Genomic DNA, 24,428 nt, shown 5'->3' on the forward strand with positions numbered 1-24,428 from the left:
CTGGTGCTTTGCGGAAAACCTTCCAATGGTTTATTAATTTAGTAAAACTTAACAGATTTCTTAGGCTAATGAGTATAATATGGCATCTATATATATAGTTATGTGACTGCTGCAGCGTTTTTAACGGGTTGGTTCAACAGAGAAACAAATTCTCTGAAAAAGTAAACGCATTAGCCATATGCGCATATTGTATTCCTCTCATATTTCAAATAGTGTAATGAATTTTAACGATTTTTAAGGCATTTTTTCATTTGCAGTAAACGTCGAACTGTAGATTTTTTTTTATATAAACGCATGACCTCTGACGATTAGAACGAATTACATACATATACATATTATTATATAATAATACTGCAAAGGTTAAAAGTTTCATGAAATGTACCTACAATTGTGAAATATTTCAACAATAATATTTTAATAAATTTAGGTTTCTTTTTTTAGTAAGTCTTTTTCAACGAACATTTGTCATTATTCATTTGTGACTATCACATCTGTTATTATGATAAAAATATTTAAATGTTATAAACGAACAAATAAATATTAAACTTAACCATTATAAATTATAAATTTTTATTATTATTTAAACAGTAGCTATTTGTATATATATATATTTACAACATTTACACATTATATTTATTTGAATAAACATCGATTATGCAAATAAAAATGGATAAACGGTGTTAACAACAGTACCTATAAAAACAGTTAAGGATATTAAATTTGGTAATGAAGATTGGCGACAACGATTAATTTTTGGTGTTGGAGACGGAGTTTTATAGTTCGACATGAACAGTCGAGAGCAGGAGGTTACGTAGACTATGGAATCATCAATATTTAATATCACTATAAATGGTAAAAATTTATTATTATTTCAAAATATTGTAGACTTCACACAAAATATACATATTTATGTTATTCATAAACATGTAAAAAAGTATATTAAAAAAAATAATAATGCTACCATGGTAGCATTACATGTATAGATATATGAACGCTCAACGATGTAGATGTATTTATATAAAATGATTCACCAAGTACACTCAACCCTACTTTTATCCTTAAAAAATGCATTTATTCACAATCTGATTTTTGGAATTTTAAAATATACTTAAAAACTAAGCACAGTATTTTAAAATACTTCGACTTTTTACCTTTTACTATTATTCTGTGATAATGCAAACTTAACTTATCCTCTTTTTTTTTTTTTAAATAAATAAAAAAGCAATTGTTCTTTTTTTACTGTAAATTCTAAGTTAGATGATTTTCTTTAAAATCTTGATTCATTATTGAAATCGAAATTAAAAAAAATTATTAAAGTTTATGAATTACAGAAGATATAGGTAATGGCCCTTCCTTAATAATGTTTTTTCATAAAATAAACGCAATATATTCTATTTTTTTTTTATTATTATTAAAATATGATAATATTAATTATATTAACACATTTTAAAATTATAATAATTAATTAATATTAATTATTTAATTACCTCATAGAAACATTTACATAGATGGTAGAATATTGTCATCATAAATTAAAATTTAATAACTCGATAATTACTCGTTAATAAATTTTGATTTATTTTCATCAACATTCTTAAAAAATCATCTCTTTAATAATTCACAAAACAGAACCGTTATTCTCGTTAAAAAAAATCAAATTTGTAAATTACTACAGGACACTTCTCAAATCGCATACAAAAATTTAAGTATTTCAAACATGGGGTATGAGTAAAGGACCTTAATAGTATACTCAAAAAATAAAAGTTTTGTATAAATGTATATCACATAAAAAATAGGAGTATTTATGCTTGGTGAATAATTATTTTATGTGTAATACAACACACATGTAAACCTATAGGCATACCTATTATACTCCGCTCGGGAAAATTATTCTAATAGAATTTATCTTAATTTTTGTAATCTCATTAAACTACCGCACTTTCAGTATAATGGATTGAGTTAGTTGAATACAAGTGTAGGGTACACATACACTGTGCGCAGATTACATTATTATTATTATTGTTTTAACAAGTCACAAGATCACGATAACTGCTTTAAAAACGATGCAGTAATCAACATGCGTTATTATTTATAGAATTAACATTAAATTATAATATTTTATGACAGTTAATGATTCATCATATCCCCGGTGTTACACTGATTTAATACAAAAATACACAAGAAAATTGTACCGTGTACCTACAATGAATATTATTAATTATTATGATGCGAAAAACTTATTTTTGTGTTGGATTTTTTTTTTCATTGAAAATATGTTCTTTATGATAAACAAAATGTTACTTTCCCTCGAATTCTTCCAAATAATAATAATAATTATATGTACCTACACACGTTGAGTTTATTCTTGGTTGAAACTACAGTGCTTCAAACGACATACCACTATTGGTGAATAAATTTAAAAACGATTACACACATTAATGTGTCCGAATTCGAATAATCGTTATTTCAAAATCTATAAATGTTTCTGAATATACCAATATTTTTATCTAAAATTTCCAGTCAAAATAAAACAGAATTTTAAAAAATACATATTTAAAATTTTTTTTATCGTTATGGGTAGGTAATTGTTTAAGTTTTTACTTTTTTTTTGGACGAAAAAATATAGCTTTAATTTCATAATATTCTGTAGTAGAATATTTTTCAAAGTATTCGTTACATAAAAATCGATATTGGGATGAGTAGTTTATGCATTATAAGTAGGTACATACTCAACGTTTATGTAAGCAGAGTAGGTATAGTAGACCAACATTTTACCAGGTATCTAGTACGTGCCTCTCTACTCCGCTCATCAGGATACTTTAAATATAGATCTAGAGATATTTGTGTGTCAAATATCAAAATACTCCAAAAAATATTCTGCTTCGAAGTATGAAATCATAAACGTATACCTAACGTAATTATTGTCATTCAAAAAAGTAAAAAACTTAAAAATTTAGAACGATAAGAAATATGTACATGTTACATGTATATATTTTTAAACGTCGTTTTACTTATCGACTGGAAATCGAGTAAAAAAAAAACATTTTCAAAAATACTTATAGATTTTGAAATAATGAGTATGTTGTTTGATAAATGAATCATTCAGCACATAGACGCCGTAAAAACGCGTGTAGGTATACACACAATATAATAATATATAGCACGCACATAACATTATATAGGTACGCAATGCATGAAAATTTTAAATATAATATACGACTACTGGAACAGAACAAATACGAGCGTCGTCCCTAATATAATTTCTATTCAGGCCGTTTGCTCCAACTACACAACAATAATATTATATAGTGCGTGCAAATCGCCAATAATTTATATATATATACTATACGCCTATAATATAGCCGTGTGTAATATTTTTTTTGTTGTCCGTGTGCATTGTTTCGTGGCGTGTCCCACAGCCCCCCCCCCCCCCCCGACCATTCACCAATGGTCTGCACACAATAACTACACAGTCGTTGGGTTAGGTTATGTCGCCGTCTTCGTCGTATATGCGTTTTAAGTATACATATAATAATAATAATAATATATTATTTATACGGCGGCGGTGAACCGTTCGTATTTCTTTTCGTTTTTGCCAAACGTTAAGGCACGTTTTTTTTTCACAGCAGTCTGGCGCGGGCGGCGCATCATCATTATTTCATAATATTATATTAGTACTGGTACATGATGTATAGCAGACAAAATTATATAGGTAATACTCTATCGTTTACGAATTCGACAATGTGGACGATCTGACGATTACAGCAGAATCGTATCGAAATTGTACACACTAAATCCTACAGAGCATCGCGAAACCCGCAATAGTAGTAGGTACACTAATTATATATCACAATATTGTCTCGGATGATTTGTTTTCGTATATAATTATAATATTACGAAAGAAAATATTTATAATATTTACGTTTTAAATAAAATATGTGTACACGTTATATTATATACCTAGGTAAGCGTGGGACACAGGATGCGGGCGATTGCACTGCTTTTTAAACAATCGTGCTAAGGTTAAAAATTATAAAAAAAAAAACGTAAATATACTAACAATACACTAATATGCCGTGTGTCGTCTTTATTTTTTCATAGGATCTGCCTGCGCCTATTTAGATACACAGCTGCTATATACGAGAAGGCGCGGCGTCCATTTTGAGCGTTAGGGGGTGGGGGTGTGGATCTGTTTCCGAGCCCGTCGACAAACGGTTCACTGCTCTGAACGTTACGGCTATTATTCTAATATACACCATGGTAGGTATAATGTGTATATGTCCGCTCGACAGTGGGTCGTCGAGGGCGGCTCGTCGCAACGCGTTCTCGGTATAAATGGACAGATTTTTTTCTCCCCGAATGAGGGGTTCTGTGTGTCATGATGCTGCAGTGTATCGTCGCGGTCACGCCCATCGTATTTCGACCCCACAACGGGAGGGCGCTTCACAATATAAGTCACCCTGTACAATACACTCATTGGATATAATATGTCGTTGTAGCGTGGGCGAAACAGTAATAGCTTGGACCGTCAGTTACCGTACTTATATTCCCATACGCGTAATATGTAAGAATACATTACTCCTTATTTTTTGTATACCTAAATCCTTGATGTTCGTCACACGAGACCCACCGCACTACGCTGCGAAAAAGCATCATATAGGGAAAAAAAAGAAATCCCACGCACTAGGCAGATTATCGCTGGACACGAGTCCTCAGTACCTCGTCATTTTCAAATTTTTATGGAGACACAAACCACTGTCAATTTATTATTTCATACACCGAGAACGCAGTGCAAACAGACTCGTTGTTTCTTGGGTTTTTGTAGCTATCTAAATATTAATAAAAGGGTACATATAGTCTTATATTATATACATAAATCAATGCAAATAAGCCAATTTTCAAATTTTACATTTTTGTTCACGCAGGGATTCGTTGGCTCCGGAAAGACTAATATTTCGTTGTTTGTTTGCCTTTGTTTATACATAAAACACATACCTAATAGTAATCTATTCAAATTTCATATAATTTTACACACTATAAGTTATTTTAATGTAGTTAAACGCAGTCGTGCAGGATCAGTTATAATAACTAATAAATATATCGGCTCAGTGTAAAATCAAAAGCCTAAAACGAATTTTAGGCGTTTGAGAAGTGTTAAAATCTCCGGCCATTTAATCGTTTGTCGTGATGTGGGATCGGCTGATACGCGCAGCGTTATTAATTATTATTATATTTTATAGTGTTGATTCTTCGGAGATTAAACGAAATCGAGTACTAAACTGATCGGAGCTGGTCGGGTAATTTTTCAATTTCTCGTCCTAACACGAGGATATCGTTCCGGTGTATCGCGCGTTTGACGGGCACGCATTTTGCCAGACCCTGCGGCAGTGGCGGCGGCGGCGGTGGCGGTGCAATGATGGCGGCACACTGCACCGCGCGACTGTGAAAAAACGCACGTACGCACGTACGCCGAATTTCCGACGACGACGACGACGGCGGCGGCGGCTGCAGTCGCGTCCCGACCTATGTCACTGCGGTCATTCGTGCGCACCGCATCGCTGTAATGGCCGTCGAGGGGGGGGGGAAACAAAAACGTACGATATTAATATTATTATTGTTATATAGGTAGGTAGGTACCTACATAATATAAAATGCGCGCGTTGTGACGGCGGCGACGGAGAGCAAAAGGGAAACGGGTTTTCTGTGGTTTTTATGTGTTGTGTGTGTGTGTTTTTTTTTTTATTTAGGGAGGGTCGTCGACCCGCCGACGGTCGGTTCGGTTTCGTTCGTCCGTCCGTCCGTCCGGTTTGCGCGCGCGCGCAGAATGCGGCAATAAAAATGATATCGTATGCGCGTCCGAAAAAAAAAAAAAGTAAAAAACGGTAAGAGAGAACGAAAAACGTCATGTGTGTGTGTGTGCGTATACGGGGGAGGGGGGGCGGAAGGACCCCATTGTCTGCGCCGACCGTGTGCGCGGACGGCGCAGAGTGCGTTGAACGCGAGCCCGCGCGCGTATATTCTTTGTGCGCGTCTCGCGCGTGGTTGTTTCTTCTCGTCGACGACGACGATTGCGTGCTCGTTCGATTGCTATTATAGGTTTAATATAATAATATAAATATATATTATACACACACATAAATGTGTATTACTATTATATTTCGTAGGTACCCATCACCGAGCGTTTTTCTCCTCTCTCTCTCTCTCTCTCTCTGTGTCGATTTTTCCGACGACGACCAAACCGGTCGCTCGAGCACACGATATCGCCCGTATTATATTCCACACACAAACGTCTTTTTCTCTCGTTCTTTCTTCTCCTTCGTCGTCGTCGTCGTTTCCTCTGCAGTATTCTTCCAAATCTTCTTCTTCTTCCCGTCTTCTCCCCGTGCGTCGTTTTCGCAAAAACCGTATTCCGCCGCGTCGAAAAAAAACGACAAAACAAAAAACCATCATACCCGTCCACCGCAACGATATCGCAGTGTGGTGCACAGCGCTAAAAGAAAGACGACACGCACACAGACGCGCGCAAATAACTGACCTCGGTCGATCGCTGCGCCGGTGACCAATTACTACAGCACACTCGCACACGCCATACCTATATACGTTTAATACTATTATTACGCCCTCCTTATAGGCTCTCCGGACGGAGGAGATTTATTTTTTGTCCTACGCTGCACCGACGGCATTGTTGCACCGACCGGATAATCACCGGCCGCGGCCTATCCTTTACGCGAGTGCAGTCGTCTATATATAGCGTATAATTATATTATTCTGTTATATAAGCGTTATGCGACGGCGATCCTCCGCCACCGCCGCCGCCGAGTTTCTATCTGTAATGTTTTGAAAAAAAATGCACTACACCACCATTAAGTGTACCTATACAGATTTTTTAAGAAAAAACATCTCTTTTTTTTTTACATCGACGTAATCGCGCATGCGCTAATCGAGTTTTTGCGTTTTTCGTGCGCGTCAAGGACTGTGCGCTCTACGATCGTTTCAACGATATTCTCTTCTTAAAACGTCCCAATTTAACCGGCCTTGCATGTCGCTGCATTTCTCTCTGAAAATGCAAAGCGTGAAGACTGCAGTTTCGTGTTGTCTTCCCGTACATGATATCGTATAACATTATAAAAGTTCGTGGTTCGAACTGGCTCGAATACTGCAGCAGTCTGTTGCAGCCGCCGCACATAAATTATAAATCATTTGATACGCACAATATCGTCGCCACCACACTGCAGCAAGTCCAAGACAAACGTGCGTGGGTGCGGATATATTATAATGTATAATGATAATATTATATATATATTGTGATTGCGTTTGTGTTCGCAATTGTTTTCATTCTGCTCCGTTTAAATTTCGAGTAAAAGTATTCGCGCGACCCGCCCATTTGCATCGTACACTGCACAATGCACTCGCACCCATTGTGTGTCGTTATTTTACGCATTATAAGCTCACTATATATATAATATTAGACTACAACATATAAACTTGTTCGGGCCGATTTTTTGAAAAGTTTTCAGGACCTAGGTGTAATACATTACGTGAAATGTGCTAAAGTGGCCGGTCACACCTATATTGCAGAGTGATTAACCAAGCATGCTATCCCCCCTACTCCGCTATACTATATGATACGTATATTAAATAATTTATGTAGTACACTTTTTAGGGAGTGTCCTATGCAAATTTCTATACTAGATATTCGATATAGACCGCGTGATCGATGTATATTCGAAAATAGATAGCCTTCGATGAAAGATATATTTAAAAATTCCAAAAATCAGAATATTTTAAACATAAAAACGTGGTTTTAAATTATTGTGTGCATGATTGGTAAATCGCTTAATATAATATTTCGTCACGAATAATTTTTAATTGTTCTCGTGGTGATGAATCTCATAACGACTACGACGCCAACGCTCGTTTTGCGCTATACTCGCGGTACCTATATATCATATTATAATATATGCGTGTCATGTGTGTCTATTATTTAGATTAAATATTATGCACAGATACCGATCTTTAAGCAATTATAATAATATATTATAACTACGTATGATTCCTAAAAGCTATGTTTATGTACGTATCCAATCTAAACTTATATACGATTGGACGATTCGTATAATGTATTTATTGTTTTACAGTATTACCTGAATAATTATTGTGAAATTTAGAGCGTATTATGGCTTAAATTCGCAACTGTAGCGATACGTCTTATTATTTAGTGCGTTGTATACAAAATATAATAATAAGCTATATGACAAGTTACATAACATTTGTACGTTCTTTGATACACGAAAACGTATATATTTCGCTTTTAAACTTATACACGAAACAAATTAGACAAATTTAGAACAAATTTGCACCACAAGTAACAACAACATAAAACACTGCAGTAATTTCCCGTTATTTCGTCGATTGATTTAAAAAGTTTAATTTGTTTGTATTATTATTATTTTACTTATTATCTTTGACCTCATGCTGCTTTTAAGCGCGTTATTCTGCAGTAAGTAGGTAGCTGCAGCAGCTGTCTCTTAATTATATCATTGAAATGCTAACCGTATTCATATAGCATATAATATGCGATGTGTGTGTGTGTGTGTGTGTGTGTGTGTGTGTACAAGGTAACCACGGTCGATGCCAATCATTGTGTTATTATTATGCATTTTATATGCATATATAATATTTATATTTATACACATATAAACGGTGTAAAGACTTTATGGATAATAGATTCATCTGTACACCATTACTCGATGCACCGGCTATATAACAGTTGTTATCACGTCGATATATACCACTTTTTTATAGGTACATAATATTACCAATATTCAATAATAATATAAATATTATTATACACGTCGTATTGTAGATACTAATGATAGTATACATAAATATAGGTAGGTACCTCTACCGACTAATAATATTAATCGCGTATATTCAACCGGCTACTATATATACTGTTTAATTATTATGTTTTTGCATATTATGTGCACTCTGTAGAGTTACAAGGTTTGAATATACCTACTTAATATAATAGTAAAACACCGTTTAAATTTTGGGAAGAAGCAATCCAACTAATATTTTTGACAACGCGATTAGAAATTCGTACAACTCAAAAGAACGTCTATTATTTATTTTTTTCTAATTCACTTTACGGTTTTCACTGTCGAATGTAATTGAATTAACAGAACATATTAATCATACTTATGGAAATAGTAATTAATTAGTATAATATAAACATTAAACATATACTGTTATACATAATATATATATTATATATATATTATAAAGTATAGGTCTATGATGTGCTACTTACCTACCTATATTACCCACATACGATTTTAGAACGGTTAAACCTTTTAATAACATTTTCGTAAGTAAATAAATTATAAATTTAATGTATATACTATATATATATATATAATATATATATCAATTGATTTGTAATTAAAGATGAAATTGAAACAAACTTTACCAAGACTTCGAAACCTTATATATATTATAAGGTTACATGTATAATGTATATAGGTATATCAATATACATCATTATGTATATTCTGGTTATTCTTTTATAACTGAACATTTTTTACTTCAAAATCTATTAATAGTATATATTATTTCCAGTCTAAATAAAACTCAATTTTTTTTAAAAAAGACTATATTTTTATCACTATTATGTTTAACATTTTTGAAGGACAACATACCTACATTTTTAAATTCATATTCAGAAGCAGAATATTTGTTGAAGTATGTATTATGATAAAGATAAATCAAAATTTGGACGAGTAGTTTTTAAGCATTTAAATTTTACATGCCAGTGGATTAGTAGATCAACATTTATGTACCTATACTATTACACTTCGCTAACCAAAACATTAAATACTTAGAAGTTATAACTCATAATTTATTTAGTTGTTCGAATTTTAATTTCTATGTATCAAAATACTCCATTGAATTTTCTGCATTAGAAAATAAAATTAAAAACGAACGTTGTCAATAAAAAAAAATATATTTGTTCGATTAAAGAATCACCCTGTATAATATGTATAACATAAGTATATACCTATAATATTTTATCAAGCTATTACCAATTTATTGATATTTCATTGATATAACATGGGTTTATTGATATACTAATATGTATTTTAATAATATTGATTTTACAGTTCTATTAAGCATTTTGAATTTTGTTGATTTGGCTTTATATTACTCATATAGGAATTATCTTTAATTAATTAGGTACAGTATTATTTATATATTATACGTATCTACTCAAGTTTCCGGGTTTGAAATATCGATATCTATATGGCTACTAGTTATTATATAAACCACTAGAATATAATAATATATTTTATATATTATTACATAATTTATATTTGAAACGTTATTTTGGACAAATAGTACAAAAATTTATTATAAAACATTTCATACTCATACCTACCGTTGACTATATTATAAAAATTGGAATTTATAACAATCGTGATTATTTTATTAATTATTATTTACCCACAATGCGCTTTAATCGTTTATTTATGTACTTATACTATAGAAATAGCTATACAAACCATAATATTATATGTAATAAATAATAATCAATCAATAGTATACACACATAAATATATATTTGCACATAATACCGCCGATATTCATATAATAAAAGAACTATATAATATATTGGTATATTATATTTGTACATAGATATGAGTGCAAAGTGCTGTGTATATATATATATATATATGAACGATAAGGAAATCTTATACCGTATATGTATATTTTTATTATTCTGATTAATATACTAATAAAATGTCAAATTTTTCAAATAATTTAACGTTAACTATCTACATTATACAGATATATGGTGTCGTTAACGTATACAATTACGACGATACTCAATCGGGATAAAGACATAAAAAAAAAAAAATTGCGTTTTATTTATTATAATATTATGTTATGATAAATTGTAGTTTAGGTATGCATAAATATATATAGACACAGACGCCATTATTGCAGTCGACTCATTCGGTTCGTCAAAACAAATAATTCATCGAGAAAACGTTTAAGGTAAATATTGTTATATAACGTATACGTCTATACACACAATAATAGTCTTATATAATTCGTATCATAATAATATAATGTAACTATAATGCTATATATAAACACATATGAATTGGTGGATAAACACCTATTTAAATGTAACTGCGTTTATAGTCCCAACGTCGCACTGATAATTTTTTTTTTAAATATTAATTTGACAACTGTTGTACATAATATAATATAATATAATGCCTTTTTATTTATACCGACTTCACGCAGTCCGATCGGTGAGTGACGATGAGTGCTATTTGTTTTGTTTCCATTCGACGAGTTTGGCCGTTTGTATCCACATTTCACATTATTATATTCGCCCTGTAATAGTCAATAACACAATATGACAATAAATGTGGACCACAATGACTACATTGATGTGTAAATATTTTATATACTATTAATTTGATCTAAATAATTATTCGTTTAATAATAATTAAACGTGTAGTATTGAAATCGCGGATAAGCGTCCAACAAGTTTGTTGCGTGTAAATATTATTTGCAGTTAATATTAAAAGCAATAATTTTGCTTTGAAATTTATACATATAGATATTTGCTCGAATCAGAAGTTATGTCATTTTTCATTATGTAGCATAGCAGATTGCGGAGAATTAAATCGATTAAATGCAAACAACGATATTCCTGAAAGTTCCACAAGTCAAATTAAGTTATTTGAACTAACGAGCGGAATAAAATTAATTTAAACTATAATTATTGTAAGTCGTAAAAAAACAATCATATTTACTTTTTAAATAAATATTCATCGTTTTAACGGCGTAATTAGGGGGTATCCCACAAAAAACTTTTCCTTTTTTTATTATTACTGGTATACTGCTTATTCATAATTTATAGGAATAATACAAACAAAATATCAAGTCCTTATACTGGCTGTTATAATTTAGGTTTTATTAATTTACAATACAGGCCATTTTTTATAGAACAATAATAATAACATAGTACATAGAGTTTTAACGTTGTAGAATGTAGATAATAGAGTATGCTTTTTTAGAACATTACAATATAGTCTACGGCAGTGATCGCGTTAGGGACTGAAACACTACACTGACTACACTGAGTTGCGGTCTGCGACATTGACAACTAAAATATTAAATTTGTATTTCTTGGTGTCATCACGGTTGTGTCATTATTGTTTATCATTTAAATATGTGTACGATAATTTTAAAGATGTTTTGTTATATAACACAAAAACATACATAAATAATATAATAATATAAATTTTTTATGCATTGTTCATTATGTGCAAAAAATATCATTAACCTTAACCTCACAAGTAGGTACAGTAAAATTACGCTAATGCGTCGTTTTTTAATAACAATTCAGAAATAACTTCGATAAATCTCGGGTATAATATTATACGTACCTATTTAAAACTATATTATACTATATAGTATATATATTATATTGTTAATTATTATTAATTTTTATCGAAAATATTATATCATTACTAGCCAAATGTTTATATAATCTTATTATAGTATATTCTGATATACGGTTAAACTGTGTTAAAACGCTTTTAAAAAAACTGAAAAATCAGGCATAATAGATATGAAAAATATAAAAGTAATTAAAAAAATTCGCTGATGAAACGTTTCGCATTTCCTCGTTAAAACAAAAATTAACATTTTTTATTTGATGTACATATACGGCCGGTAGTCGGTCGTACGTACCTACATCTATTTGTAAATTTGTGTGTATATAATGACGAAAAACAAAATCTGAAAGAACATATAAAGAAGGCTCATTTATATGTACTCTTCTTATATACTGGGTGGATTTCTATAATAAATAAAAATTGATTTCACGCAGCCAGCCGCCGGAACGCCATATACATATATTATGCGAGATAATATACGCGTGATGTAATAATTAAGCTATCTATTATAAATATCGTATTGAAACATATTATATGTTTAGGTATACACTTTAAGCGAATTAACAGGAATTAATACGATTGTTGATATTTTAGAATAGCTTATACAACGACGGCAGTTTAATCGTATAAAACCAATTTTTTTTAGTATATACCTTATTGTGTTTATCTATGTATACTGTACCTTATTTATTTCGTCTGTACGATAAACAATTATGAACGTATGTATATAAACTTTTGTAATACTTTATCGCGAATCTCATTAATTAAGTATTATATGAAAAAAATTGGTTTTAAATTCAAACCGCCGTTTGGTAATCTATAATGAGTAATAATAATAATAATATTTTATAACATAATGGCTCACGTTTCTATTTTAAATTGACCGAACACGTCTCAATAATATTTTAGACGTTTATAATATAAATGCGTAGGTACTCAAATTATCGCAGTAATATTTAGCCTCCAAACCTCATCCAAAATTGGCTAATTTTTTTTCTGATATGGTTTATACCAGAATGAGTGAAATAACGAATTCAACAAAGCAAAATACATCTTCTGTATGAGATAATAATATTTCAATCACTTATTACTACCATCTGTCTAAAACTTTCATTATCTAGTCCTATACTACTACATCATCGACTAGCTTTAGCATCCATATCCATTCTAAGTGCACCACCTTAAACAAATGTTCTCAACAGCTACGTCTTCTTCTCCCGTTTAAACACGCTTAACTCAAAAATAAAATTCCCGCGTGTATAGACTGCTTCTCAGACCAATTTTGACTTATGAATTATGATATCCAACTATAGAGAGCTATCAAACCCATCAACATCAATTAAATTCGAAAATTTCAACCAAAATTACTTCGTATAAATTACTTAAATTCTATAAAGTATGTCACAAACTCATAAGAATGTCTGTATTTCACCGGTACAAAACGTTGTTAAATAATCTACAGACACCTACACTTGAATCTCCGCAATAGTCGCAATTAATTGATCTAAAAACTGTTCGTCCCCTTTATTGTTGACTGTACACAGAAGGTGACTAAAACGAACTTTGTGCCGTGACCTACCAATCAATAGGTCTTTAATTCTCCCTACTCCACATCAAAAAGTTCCATCATTGATAGATAACTCTTTCGCCTAAGTCCTCAGACTTTTTAAAATGTAGCTTATCAATTTATTTTATTATATAATACTCTTATGAGCATTATTTGTGATTATTGTAAAAAAAAAAATATACTTGCATACTTATTTATAATTACTACACACATAATATAATATGTTGACATATTGTGTATTATTAGATTGGGTAAAAATAACAAAATAATAATACTTACCTATCTTGCCATGCTTATCACCAGTATAATATTTTAAGTTGTACAGTTACTTTTATGTTTTTTAGAATAATATTATTTTAGTCATTGGGCTCAATGGTGCAATGTAATATAATTGGCACATACTGATATAAAAGCATATACATTTCAAAGTTGTCTTATTGCTAAATTATTTTGTACGATAATTTTTGATACATACAAAACAAAACAAACCGGTTTTTGCAAGCTTTAAACTAGCCCTGGGTCAAGAAGGGGAATCTCAATATTAGATGAGAGGGGAATAATATATATGATTACTCAATAACGGATTTGTTGCGATTTATATACTGACAAATTATACGTTTGCTAAAATAATGTATATAATAATAGCCGATATTAATGTGCACTCGGGCTTCGAAATTTTAAACAATTTATACATAGATTCAAGGTATATTATTATAAGTGCTTTGCTGTTCTATGATACTGCAATTTTCACAGTAGTTTTCAAGAGGGCGTCTACAAAAATATACATTGCTGACGGGTACATACGTTTATGTATAAAAAAAAAATATAATACCTCTATAGTTTGATTTACGATAATAATTGATAAACGTATATTTTTCCTACTAAATTATAATATTATATCAAAAAAAAATACATATACATAGATAGTATATCAGAGTGCGAAATACCTAAACGAGAAATCGCCTCTTCACACCCACCCACCCACCCACCCACCCACCGATGGACGCCCTTGTCAAAACGAGCGTTTATCGCAATTTAAATGGTGTACAATCAAGCGAGTTTTGAACCACATGAATAAATATTTCGATATCTGTTGCAGCTATTTTACTCTGTGGCGGGCAGATAGGTGCTGCAGATGATTTGTCATTGAAGCCGAAAAAGAGAAAGGACACCGAAATTTAAACCGATGTTATAGCTGTAGAAACTGTAAGTACATATTTTATGTATTATGTATACCGTGTAACAACACTACCAACCTATATATTATATAAATATACGCTGTGTGTAAACTCTATATCCGAAAATATAGGTACACAATTTATGTATAATATTACACGCAGCTACATCATATTATATTTACGTGGTTGAGAGGATTTCAAAGGAGGCGATAAAGTTAGGTTGTATTCTATATGACCTATAAACCATTTTTTTGTAATCTATCATTTCATTATTTACTGTTTTACAAACTTATATCCCTGCAGGCTACACCACTGAATAATTATCCAGTATAAATATTATAACAATATAGAACTGCATTTGAAAGTAATTATTAACGCGTTGATTTCAAGCTTACTGCAATGGTATAATGAGCGTTTATTTTTATATGTTTATATACTTCTGAAATTATATTTCCCTGACCTATGCCCTCTTATTCTGCATTGAGTACGGCTCCGGTGCAGCTATCATTTATACACTTGTCAGGGATGGTCAACCCAGAGTTACTAGAGAGACAGGATTTAAGAATTCAAAATTTAGCGAGCTAAAAAATATAGAAAACAGAAAAAAAATGATACTATAATAATATAGTAAAATAAATTCGCTCATTATATTTACATGTTTTAATGTTTTTTTTTAAAGAAAACCGTATTAATACAATAAAATAACATATATAAACGATACAATTGAATAGGGTAATTCGAAAATGTAAAACGGTCCATATAAAAAAAAGTACGCCTATATGATATTCGTGTGAATCTCACGACAGTATAACGTATCGTAGTTATTCGTTTCTATTATTGGAACGTATATAACACAGACATATTATAATGAACAAACGTGACAATATACATTTTTGTGTCGGCGAGAATTTTGTAGCGACAGTCCGCGATGATGGGGGGCCCTAGACTTATTTAATAAGCGTTTGCTGCGGTGCGGTGCGCGTGTTGTGTGGAAGGTTAGGTTTTAACGCGTAAAATCGTAAAATAATTCGGCCCGACAGTGCGCGAAGTCGGTGCCGGTTCAAGGTCCCCGCCGAGTTCGACAACGGCGCACGCGTGGAGGCGACGCGAGAGTACGATTTTTTTTTACAATTTTTATTTTTATTTTTAATGGGTTCTGGTTTAAGAGAGAAGGCGCGTACGCGTACGGAGGGCCGCAGCGCAAAAGACAGATGAACGACGGCGCGAGAGAGAGAACGAGAGAGAGAGACGAAGAGACGGAGAGAGAAAAATTATTATAGGCGGCCAAAGACCAAGGTCAAAACTGGTTTGGTTTTTGGCGTAGGTCTGGGTCTTGTGCTGAAAAAAAAATTTTAAACAAACCGGAATGCGGTCTTAAAAAAAAAATAAATAAAATAATAAATATAAGTATAAAATAAAAAGCCCGACGTACATGCGTTTTCGACTAATGTCGCCGTCTGCGCCGCAGCAATAGCAGCGTGTGTGCTCGCATCTTCGACAAAAAGAGCGAAACGAAAAGAGCGTAAAAAAAAAAATAAAAAAACGACCAAAGCAATAAATACATAAATTGCATCCATCGGGCAAGAAAATAAAAAAATAAAAATAAAAAAACGGCTGCGGGAACACGACCGGTTTGCGACCGACCGGCGGCCTACCCGCCCGCCTGACCTGACCTTACTTCACGTGCATTCGGTTGCCCGAGCTCCGCACCGTCGTCGCGTTATGATATTATTATGTGTGTGTGTGTGTCGTTCCAAAATAACAAACACCACCACCGTAAGTACACACATTATAATGGACCATCTGCGACGACCGGGGGGGGGGGAGGACTCGTGTAAAAAACCGGTGAGCGGGTTGGCGTGATTGTTTTTTTTTTTTAGGTTGTAATTTTTAAGTGCCGAAAAAAAAATTATAATAATAATAATAATAAATACGCGTCGTGCTCGTTCGACTTGCTCGTAACGTTTTATCCCGCCGAGATAATGTTGTTATATATATATATATTATTATGAACTTATATATAGGTATATATTATTATGAACTTATATAGGTATATTGTGTATTGTGTTTACGCGGCCAACACTGCGGGGCCCCCAAAGTGTCGATAAAAATTATGCACTACCTGTATTATAATATATTATTATTAGTGTATAACGTATATGTATATACTATGATAAAACGGTCGTCGACATGACGTGTGACTGGACCGTAAAACGATATAATCTTGCGCCGGTTCGATAACCCTGTCGATTCGTGTGCGTATTTTATATACGGTGGCTTATATACGTGTACCTATAAATATTTAGTGTGCACACTGATATTATAACTACCTAAAATACCTGTGCTTGATATTGCGCATTGTGGGTTAGGTTAGGTATGGTTATGTATTGTACGACGGTAAATTTATGTTGCGCGTTCCGATTGACACGAGACCTGCAGGTGTGAGAATATTATAATATATAGTGTTTCTCTTATCGTTATTTATTAATTAACGATTATATATACCTTTTTGCAGATTTTCACGTCCCTCGCTAATTTATTTCACGCCCCCGTTTTTTGTATAAATTTCTATTTTTTACGGGTAAACACGAATTGTAGCCAAGCATATAGGTATTATATGTCGTATATATAAATAAAAAATATATTCGACGACAACAGAACATAATATAGTAACAAATCATCGACTACATATTTTATGGGTTTCGAAACAATTGCGATAAATGCATAAAAATTGGAAAGTAGAAATAAATACAAACAATAGTATATACTATTATTAAGTCCAAAGCCAACGTTATAAAATTTGATTTCTGCAGTTATTATTATATTAGATAATACTAAAAAAGCTCTGGGGATTAAATAACGATTATTATTATGTAATTATTATACATGCGAATGTGTAAGTTTTAAAAAGCATAAATACGCATGAATATTAATTTATTGACGGTAGGTATTTGATGTTAAAAAAATAAATAAAAACAAATTAAGTAATAGATCCGTTCGAATGCATAATGAGTGTCTGAAATGAAAAAAACCTTCTTAAAACTCGCAGATAACATATTTATATTAACACCGCGGTTTGGCATTGGCTAATACGATATCACGCATCGCCTTTGTACGATATTATGGCTTGTTTACATCAAAGCACCTCTGACCTAAACGAAATTCTCAGCCAATTTAATCGAAATTGGACTTTCTTCATTCGGTGTGCAATTTTTTATACATTATGCTTAATATATATAAATTTAAATATAATATATATTGTTACAATACAACGATGCAGCCTGCTATACGCTATAATGGATTTTTCAAACGCGAATAACAATATAATATATTATTAATATGTAGGTTTTATAAATTATACTATTCACCAACTCCTGTGACTAATTATTATTTAATTGATATTTACTACTCCATCGTTTTAATTATATGTATTCGCGTTTCCGTACGTCATGTAATAATAATTATAAAATATATTTGAATATCTATTGAAATATTGTAATGTTATATCTTTGCCGTGTTGAATGGAAATGAGTCGACTGCGTGTCTAGTATGATATTTTCTTGATTCGAAACCTAATGAGAAAAATTTAATATTATAATAATAATATATTATAAAATACGCAACCGAACGACAGCTGGATGCAGCAGATGGAGTTCCTATTATGACGATAATTGTTTTATTTAAATAATATATTGTAGAATCTTGCACGTGCAATTGAAAAATTTCAAAAATGTACATTAAACTCACGAACCATACACTTATATACTATACATATATAGTGTATTGGCTTATAAAGTTCCCAACTTTAAAGTTTTGATCGCGTCCAGACTTTAACGCGTTTTACCGATGAGTATATAATTTTCATTGACGTGTAAGTGTACAAACATAGAGCCAAAGGCCAACAGATTTATATAAAATGTATAACACGCTAATATTCATTAACATATTGTTTAGATGATCGTGAAGAATGGGCTATATATGTTATATATATATTTTTGTTTTTTTTAGTGTTTTGGCTCTGTATTTTGCACAAAACTAGCGTAGTATAGTAGATCGTAATTTTTAATTATCATTAGATACACATGTAACGTTTAATACAACCGCGATGACATTAATGGCTAGTGGAAAAAAAATAAATATTTTTTAGTGTAAAACTTGTTTTGTATGAAAATCGAAATTGAACACATTACCCTTGGACAATACAAGTTAGCCAATTTATATTTTAATATTTAGACCTTGCAGCTAGGCTTGTTAAATCATTAATTTTAACAGCAGATATCTACTTAAAAAGTCGACATTGATGATGAATTTATTTTAAGTGTGCAGTGCGTACCTTTTCATCTATACATTATACTATTTACTTATTAACACAATTTGCTATTTTAAAATTGTAAACTATTTCTTAAAAAATTATTTATAAAGTATTTTAAAACTCAAAATAATAATTGTTTATATAATATGGTATCAAACTGATACTAATAGGTATAGAAGTAAATATTTAGCTGAAAAATAATTATTATCAGTTCTAAAAGTTTTTGTGTTTGATACCTATATACCTACTCACCTCTTTGATGAACATATTTTTCTATAACTTTTTTGATAATTAAGTAATATTATAATTTAATTATTACGAGTAATAACTTTGAGTTTATTCGACATTTTCTAGACTTAGAATAAGCAGAATAGAAAAGAATTTTTAACTAATAATTTTTCATAACTAATAAACTATCTAATAACATAATAATAACAAAAAAAAAAAAACCAAATAAAAACTTTTAATAGGCATATACTTAATAAATTGAAAACTGTAAAAATTATAAATCAAATTAATTTCTGTCTACACTTAATTAATAAAAATACTAAATTATTTAAGTAACTTTAATCACAACTCTTAAGTATAATTAATAACAGCCAATATAAAAACACTCAAAATAATAAAGAATTAAAATATAAAAAATGTTGAATGGTTTCTTTTTATATAATTACATAATAGAAATATACAAAGTATACAAACATAATATAAATAGGAGCTGTAATTATTTTGATCAATTAAAAGTTTTTGTTATTTTTAAACAGTAAGTATGCGTATAATAATTTTAAATATTTTGTACATTTTAAAATGCTCATAACGACGAGTTTCTTTATTAAACAATTTTTTTTTTTTTTTTTTGACGGATCCATTCACCGTTATTTTAAAATTATCAAACTATAAAATGGGTTATTGTAAACATAACATTTTTGCTATATTGTACATATTTTGTAAGACGGCGACAATTCATGCGGATGTCGCGTTCTCTTATAAGAATCAAATACGCAACAGAATATATTGTGATAAGATTCCTGTGCAAAACGTGCGGAAAAAATAAAGACATGTTGTGTTTGCTATAAAAATTATACGCGTGATAGGTTTGTGGCTTGTCAAACGAAAACATCATAAACTCGGTAAACAATTTTCGAATAACGCACAATAAAAGATCACGGAACGTTCGGGAAGCAGCAACGTGGAAACGGCTGCAGCTTAATAATATAATATGCGTATTATGATAATTATTATAATGCATTCGTATACAGATTTGATTTTATAACGAAAATAGGTACCCACCACATTTTTTTTTCGGAAACTATTACGCAATAATGTTATGATAATTGTATAAATTATTTTATAGTTGCACAAAGGATGTGCAGTATGCACACACGTGCCATTATCGAATACGAATATATGTGTCGTAACGTAATATGAATAATAAATAATAATACAATTTTGTTTTTTGTTTCTATGCATGATATTATACGCAATTGAATATTCAAACTATATGAGCACCGATCGCATACGACTGCGTCGTCGTCGTCGTCGTGATCGAGTGCTATAACGTACATTGTGTATATTTTATATGCAGGAAGATGTCTTCCTGGGCCACGACAAATATGCAACGTGCAATACTAATATTGGGTATAAATGTATAATCTATAATGACAATATAAAATATACGAATACAATCGGCGAATAAAATGCGAATAATGCAGTCAATAACGTTATTATTGTTGACGATTTGAAATAAAAACGTTATATAATACGCGCACCGAACTGTCGAATAGTGCATCAAACTCACAAAATACATAGTTTTCGTTAAAATAATATATTATATGTGTAATATGTATTAATTATTATTAGAGTCAGAAGTGATAATTGACCAAACGTATGCGCCCGTACGTTTTTTTCGAATTAATCGAATTTCGTTTAAATATTTTTCAATAATTCACTAAAACTTAGTAGAATGTCTTTTCTAATTATAATAATCAAACGCTGAAGAACCAACCGTATAGTTATTTTAATTATTATACGTCATACAAGTTTCTAAACCTACAGGGATTAGAAAGTTTATGAATTTTCGAGTTTGTTCATCTTCATCCTAGAGGAACAAAATCATTAATTTCCATTTCGATTTTTAAAATATTTGAACACAAGTTTCGTCTAGGTTAGCTTTAGTTATAGAACGTTAAAACGTTTACTGCAGCAGTAGAATATACGTTGAAATAAATTATCGTCGATATGTACCTATATATTACATATTACTCTATTGTATTTTATACACTAGATTTTCAGTTTCGTATACGCACGTATGTTATGTATTTTTTTATCACCGGACATAACTAGTTAGGATATATAAGGACACAATACGATATGTCTGAAATATCATAAAACAATATAAATATAAATATTATTGTAACTATTGTACGTATATACGTATACTCGTAACTTTAGTAAAATCTTTAAAACCTCCAGATACACAGGGGTAATTCTGAACTCACCGTCTTTATTTTAATATATATATAATAGTATAGGTAGTATTTATTAATTTATATTATACTCTGACAGTTTTTACAAAATATTAAAAAACTTTAACAAATTTATATAGATTATTATAGTTTTTAAATCATCATCATCATTACCCTGTATCAATATACAACTATATACAAGTATTATCTAAAATTATTATTTATTACCATGGAGTATATATTGCCTTCTTAAAGATAAACAACTCTGAAAATAATCGTTCTTGCAATAATGATTTATATACGTTAAAATTAAAAAAAAAAAATACATTTCCATAATAGTTTAAGTACCTAGAAAATAATAAGGTTTGAATATTTAAAAAAAAGAAGTGTGTGTTGCCCATTAAAAGTATTCCTAAAGTCGCATAAGCAATCTAGCTAGATACTTGAAAATCCAAAAATCAGAACTTCCATAAATTCATTATTAAAGGTTAAGAGAATAGGGAGGTGAGCATGCTTGACGAATCTCCCTGTATAATTGGCCTTGCGTTGCCGTCGTGGCGAAATTCGTGCGCTATATATGCGTCTCTATTATAACGCACATAAAAAATTGTTTTAAAGCATTCATATATGCTGTAGGTCTATTGAAAACTTCTGAATCTCAGCGTAGTGCTAAAAGAACTAAATAGGAATATCAACGTGGTATCATGTATATGTTATAGTAGATATAGGCTCACTGTGCGAGTGGAGTGTGTGTGTAAAAAAAAAAATGGCAAAACCGAATGATATTTAAAAAAAAAAAAAACATGTAGGCGTATGTTTGGTTATTCGTTGTATTTTTTTTTTTTGCTCTCTTGGTGCTTTTTTTCGTTCAAAAACAATTCGTCTGTTTTCAAAACCAATTTTTCACGAAACCACCGCGTCTTTGTCGGCTCCGTGTATTATTCTGTCATTATCTACGTTTTAAGGTTATCTAAGCAAAATTGTTACTGAATAATACTGTACTCTGTTGTACGTTCCCACATTATTGGCGAACGACCTAGGCTGTAGTTCGAGTAAATTTTCTTTCTCTCACACCGTTTCGCGGCATGTGCGCGAAAAAATCCATTCATTTCGATATACCTAATACATGTTCCGGTCGCAAATGCAGCTCTATATAAATGTGTGTATATGTGTGCGTGCGGGGGTGTAAAGGAACACTCAACAAATAGTAATAGTCTTCCTTTTCGCCAAAAATCGAAATTCTATCTCTTGTTTATAGTTGGAAATAATTTTAGTAGGTAAAAATAATACTAATAATAAACATTAGATATATAGTCGTATATATAAGAATAGAAAGTATACTATATAGGTTTATAGGTTTTAAAACAAACGCTATTGAACGATATTTAATGTTTCAGATAGTCACTGTAATTTTAAAAAGCAAATAAACGGCGAGGCGGAGGGGAACGGGACTGAACAACAACTACTATCTAGTCCCCAATAAAAAAAAAATCTCCATTAGAATCTATACACTCTATAGCTGTACAAGTACGCGCGTTTACTGCGTCTTTAACGAGGTATGTACTGAGCTATTGTATCTATGTATTAATCATTTACCTATATGTAAGTACTAATAATATATGTTATGTATAATATAATATTGTACGCGTAATTACAATACGCCTATAAATATACTAATTATACGTGTACAAGTATACTCGAATTTATTGGACTCGGTGCGCGCGTGTACGTATTATACGTAGGTAGGTACGTTTCATTTGTCTTTAATTGGTTCAATTTACTGCAGCCAAAAGAAAACGCATAAACATGCAGTGCGTGGTTCGGCGTTCCACTATTATAATGGGACAATAAGTCGCAGTGTGCGACCGTGATTAGGTCTATGAGAAAATTGTTCTTGTAAACGTGTACACTGTACGCGTGTATACCTATCTATATTATAATATACGTATATTATATTATTATATATGATAATTAGCCGAAAAGCCCTGGGAATTAAGTTCTGCGATAATTATAAAAGTTTAACGACGAATCCCGATTCGTTTTTGTTGCTAAAAATTTGCAAAATTATTAAAATATAATGTAGGTATTTAATATTCTATACAAGTAATATAATTGCAGTATATAGGCTATAACTCACAGAATGCTGTACTCGGACATTTTGTCCGGGATTCATTATAATATTGTGGGGCCATATAGAGGATACTATATAACTTATTAGGTATACTTACTGCAACCAAAAAAAAAAAATATATATATATATAATAGTTTTGCTTAAGAAATACAATAACGTAATTAGACATCTGGCACATGTTTTCCAGACATCATGAAATTGCATTTTTTTCGACAGCTGCGTACTTCGACCGCTATTCGAGTACACAAAAATTCGTCGAAAACCGTTCATATAATATATATATCTTTAACATACAT

General features: G+C 31.1%; 1 protein-coding gene across 1 annotated transcript in view; it reads left to right on the plus strand.

The window, feature by feature from the left end:
* LOC114128046 (mushroom body large-type Kenyon cell-specific protein 1-like) overlaps positions 1-24,428 on the plus strand; it is a 111,409-nt gene that overhangs the window by 38,031 nt on the left and 48,950 nt on the right. The window contains exons 3-4 of the mRNA XM_050202707.1: positions 15,146-15,252; positions 23,399-23,557. The gene's annotated coding sequence lies outside the window, so the exon portion shown is untranslated. The remainder of the gene's footprint in view (positions 1-15,145; positions 15,253-23,398; positions 23,558-24,428) is intronic.

Source organism: Aphis gossypii, chromosome 3 (genome assembly GCF_020184175.1).
Source record: "Aphis gossypii isolate Hap1 chromosome 3, ASM2018417v2, whole genome shotgun sequence".
NCBI classification, from domain to species: Eukaryota; Metazoa; Arthropoda; class Insecta; order Hemiptera; family Aphididae; genus Aphis; species Aphis gossypii.